This window comes from Limulus polyphemus, unplaced genomic scaffold (assembly GCF_000517525.1).
Source record: "Limulus polyphemus unplaced genomic scaffold, Limulus_polyphemus-2.1.2 Scaffold2048, whole genome shotgun sequence".
NCBI lineage: Eukaryota > Metazoa > Arthropoda > Merostomata > Xiphosura > Limulidae > Limulus > Limulus polyphemus.
Window position 1 is genome coordinate 156,104 of NW_013667658.1, and position 5,665 is coordinate 161,768.

A 5,665-nucleotide genomic window follows, 5' to 3' on the forward strand; every position below is an offset into this window, starting at 1 on the left:
TAGCTAAGATTAGCTTTCTTAATTGGTACTATATAAAAGTGAATTTAAAGTCTAAAATTAAAAACTTAGATTTACTTGATATACATTGTTTACTAAAGTCTAGTTTATTTGGTTGGTTGCCAGTTCTTTTTATATATGTAGCTGTGATCCATTTATCACATCTAACTGGGTCAACTGAGGCTGCAGGTATTACATAAAACAAAAGACATGGTGGTCCGTCATCAACATTGTAACATTTAACTGCACAACAATTTACAATTTTTTGTTTTTCTAAAAATAAGTTGATAATTATTAGTATAACTTGCATGTCTATTTCCATCTAATATAGTGTCATATTCCTCTAACTGGAAGTGAGCATGATATCTAGTGTGCATAAGGTCTATATTTTGTCTCTTCCATAGATGAGGGCCCTTTTCTTTTAAAAGTTTAAGATCTTTCAAGTCACCGAATTTAATACCACTAAATGAAATCTTATTTTTCAGTAGTAAGAGATTTGCTTAAAATGTACACAAAATGTACTTTTTTAAATCTACAATCTTTTGTTAATTTCCAATTACTATTGACCATATAGTTCTTAAATATAGGTAAGTGTGAAAATAAGGTACACCACAAAGTGAGCATTAAACTAGTCAAGACGGTGAAGAAGATAAAAATATAAACTGGTGGAACTGTTAGTAATAAACTAGCCAGCTCAGCCAAACTGTTGCAATGTATTTCATCTGAATTTATCAGTAAAATAGCAATGTATTTCATCTGAATTTATCAGTAAAATACAGGAAAGCTCAGGGCTTGCAATATAACAGCTAAATAATATTGTTACTTACTGACCTGGATTATCAGCAGAATACTGACCAGTTTAGGGTGTACAATGAAACAATGTTACACACTGTTGCATTTTACTTGATCTTGACTATCAGTATAACATTGGATAACTTTGGAGTTACAATGTAACAGCTAAATACTGTTATAATAATAAGTTTGCAAACAACAGTTTATAAGCATAGTGAAGTGATTTATTTTTGAGGGAAAATATTTCTTGTTTGGATAAAATGTTGGTTTTCTTCAGGTATCTTATAAATCATTGTTTGCTCACTTATTATTATATTAGTATAATGTGCTTCCATACACAAGTAGCTAAATACTGTTGTTATTCACTTGATCTGGATTATTAGCAGAATACTGACCAGTTCAGGGTGTACAATGAAACAACGTTACACATTATCACAGCTCACTTGATCTTGATTATCAGTATAACATTGGTAGTTTAGGATATGCTATGTACACTATAGCTACACACTATTGCTACTCTCCAAATCTGGATTATCAGTAAAAAAAAATAGCCAGCTCAGTCATGGTGTGAAGAATATGTACAAAATGTTGTAATGGCTAGTTGGAAAGAGCATTTATTGTTATACAATTTATTAACCTAAAGAAAGAAAATTAAATTTTTGTATGGTGAAAAAAAGAACACAGTTCAAAAGAATTATAACAGCATGTGATCCAAAATATGTAAAAATATAGCCTATTTTACTGGAAAAATTATTATGTATATAAGATTTAGCTCCTGTTTCACATATAATATAAAGGAATCAAAGCATCACTACAGTCATAACATATCTGTACTGGTAAACAGAAAGAAGAGAAATGTGGACTTGTCATGTATCTAATGAGAAATCCACAAATTGGTCAGCAATATCATCACTACATTTAGACTAAAGAGTTTCCTGCTTTGTGGGCTGCTGCAGTTAATGTCACTTCTTTCAATTACTTGTTCATTTCACAATATCCTACATTAATAAAAGTTCACCTCAAATATAGCATCTTACATTTCCAGGTGTTATTCCACAATAATCTAGAAAAAAATTTTTGATAAAATGATCAACTGTTTAAAAATATGACATCTACATCCAGTAAACTGATTGTTACAGAAAAGTTTGCATCATTAGAATAAACAGTATTACAAAAAGTAGTGGAATGGTGCACCCACAACAAGCAATGAGCCCATTCCTAATTTAAATCAAGATGCTACAAAGAGCTTCAGGATACTCAAAGATAAATTATTAATGATACAATTTTTGTTTTATGAGTGTCTGAGAGAGTTCAACCACCCAAGAAAGAATACTAATAAAATGGTAAACAACTGAATTTGATAATGCTAGACATCAATCTGCCCAGCTACCCAAAATTGGTTCATTCCTAGGTCCATGTGAATTTTGATTAATATGTGCTGTGAAATGAAAACCATCACCAAGGACTCTTATTACAGTCTACAACTGTAGGCCAGTGCATCTAGTGTGTGCTTTTGGACTTCACAGACAGCTTGCAGCTCATAATAATTTTGAATGCCAAACATTGGCTCTCATGGTGCTTCAAGCATCTAAGTTGGGTTGAAGAACATTGGAGAACCAATCCTAAAAAATGTGAATTCCAATATTTTTTGTTGCTCATGCAGGCTTTCAATAACTTTTTACAGAAAAAATTATTGCTGATTTCTAAGTATTTTAGGGATAAATTTAGGAATTTTAAGAAAATTTATTAAAATTTTAGGGTATATTTTACAAACAGTTTCAAAGGAAACTTTTCTTTAAATCAAAATAATTGTTTAACGTGCAATCATGACTTATTTTGCTTTTTAACCACTTTTCTTGTCTTCAGCACTTGTTATTAATATATACTTCTTCCAAGAACAGTTTACTTGTGTGTCAAGATATTCAACAAAATATTGCTAAGTACTCTACATCAGCAATACAATACAATAGTCATGCAAGTTTTTCAAGAAGCATCAGCATGATGACAGCCTACACTTCTCTCCTTCATCCATTTCATACTCCCTCAGAAATTAGTAACACCAAAAAGAAAAATTGAACATGAATAACAAAGTATTCTAAACATAAGAATTTAAACAGCAATGGAATGATTATTGTTATAAAAGTACTTTATAGTTAGTGTACGACATATTAGTTAGCTTGAACAAAAGTTTTCATTAAAATTCACAGTACTTTCAATTATAAACTGAAAATTCATAAGTTATTAGCTCATATTTAAATAAATGTTTTTTAATAGTGTTGCGTCATCGAGATCACGTGATTATTCTCACGCCCTCTAGTTTCTGGAACTATCTTGTTCCTTCATGAATGCCCTAGCATTTACTAGATAGGGTAGTCTGGTACATATATATATAAGAGGGTGACAACGTGACGCGATAATGTAATGTGTGTGTAGGTAGTGAGTAATTGAACTGCAGTCACAGGGTATTGTTGAAGTTAACGTTCGTTCGTTATAGTGTTTGTTTTAGCGCGAATATTGAAATTAAGTGTATCATAAAGTTCTATTCGGAAAGAATAAACCAGTTTTATTAAGTAAGGACTAGTGTCGTTAAAGTTTCGTCGGAACGAAGTTACGGAAAGTTAATTAACAAACGGAGACGTAACAAATTGGTGTCAGAGAGTGAGATAGAAAAAAAAAGAGAAGAAGATGGAAACGAGAGGCGGAAAATCAAACTACAGCTTAGCAGATTTGATGGCAGCAATACAAAAACAAGAAAAGAAACGAGAAGAGAAATTACAACAGTTGTTAGAGGAAAAAGAAAAGAAACAAGAAGAACGAGAAGAGAAATTACAACAGTTGTTAAAAGAAAAGAAACAATAAGAACGAGAAAATAAACAAGAAGAGAGACAACAGCAGTTGCAAGAAAACCTGCAACAATGGCAGCTCGAACAGCAAAATAAACAAGAGAAATTACAGCAGTTGTTGGAGGAAAAAGTTCTTCTTGTTTCTTTTCTGTTGTCTTTTCTTGTAACTGCCTACAGCAATGGCAGCTCGAACAGCAAAGTAAACAAGAGAGACTACAGCAGTGGTTGGAGGAGAAAGAAAATAAACAAGAAGAGAGATTACAGCAGTTGTTGGAGGAAAAAGAAAATAACAAGAAGAAAGATTACAGCACTTGTTGGAGGAAAAAGAAAAGAAACAAGAAGACAAATTACAGCAGTGGCAACGGGAACAAGAAAGGAAACAAGAAGTACAAATGGAAAACATTAGTAAATTTAAAAGCGAATTAGATACGTTAAAGGACGATTTATTGTCTGTTACACAAGGAGGATACATTGACCATCGACTTAATCAGCCCCAGACAATGGCAAGCCCCTTACAGAGCCTGCAGCTAAACCCTAATGCAGACATAGTCAGTCCCGTTAGAAGTCACATCCCGGATATGAATGTCAGTAATAGGAGTGATCCAGTGTGAAGGAAGCCACAGGAATTCGAAGGGAAGGCACTGTGGAAAGCATATAGAGCACAATTTGAGCTACTGGCAGAGATGAATGGATGGACAGAGGAACAAAAAGCTGTATATCTAGCAACGAGCTTGAAGGGACAACCACTGGAAATAATTGGACAGTTGTCAGCAGACGACAGGCACAACTATAGAACACTGGTGTCGGCTCTAGAATGCAGGTACGGAACCCAAAACCAGTCAGAAGTCTACAGGGCCAGGTTCAGGACGAGAGTCCGTGCTAAAGGGTAGAGCCTGCAAGAGCTGGCACAGGACTTGGAAAGCATGGCACACGAGGCCTACCCAACTGCACCACTCGATCTCCTCAAGTTGCTGCTGAGGGATCAGTTCGTAGATGCCTTGGACAGTCCACAATGTAAGATACAAGTGAAGCAAGCACACCCCTCTACCATGCAGGATGCAATGGCCAGAGCTCTCGAATTTGAATGCTACGTTAAGTCCAGCACAGAGGTACCAAGGTTGGTACAGTCATCTGGATGATTCAAGGCCAAAAATGGGAAGCTTTCAGAGAAGTTTGAAGGACTTTGCTGGCACTGCAACAAACCTGGACACAAGAGAGCTCAATGGTGGAAACTTCAACACAGGGGAGATGCCACAGCAGAAAAGGCTGCTACCCAGAAATGCTGTTGGAACTGTGGGGAGCAAGGACATGTGAAGAGCCAGTGTATGAAGAATATTACCAACATGTCAGCCTCAAGGAGACCAGTAGTGGTTGGTGTTGAGGGACACTCACCAACTCCCATCATGAAAGTCCCTACAGCTAGGTGTAAAATGCCAAGCACACACAGCATCTATGTGACAGGAAAGCTGGATGGCCAAAAGTGCAACTTTGTCATAGATTCTGCATCTCAGAAACCCTTATGAGCATCAAGGTGTTAGATCACGAAGGAGTACCAGAAGCCATACAGAAGCTTTATGGTGTGACAGGACATTCTACAAGATTGTGAGGACCAGTATGGGGTAACTATTGAGCTCATGGGCATAAAGGACAGATAGAAAGTATACTTGGCTGACATTGAAGACCAATGCATATTAGGATTGGCCTATCTACTATCAAGGAAGTTTGTAATTGATTTTGATAAAATGACGTTTGGGAATAGCAAAGGCCAAGTTCTGGTAACTGTTAAAAGAGAGGTTGAACTAATTAGGTGCCATCAAGGTGAAGTCAAAGTGACTGAAGAAGTTGATGATGACGAAGAGGAACCAGGTATAGATATTAAAGCAGAGTAGGAGAAAGGTCAAGATTTGAAGCCAATAATTAGTTTTTTAAAAGCAAGTGTTTCGCGCCCTGCTTGGGAGAAGGATGTCTAGTCTAAGCCCCTTGAGAAAGCACTATTGGATGCAATGGGACCAGTTAAAGCTTGAAGATGGTAT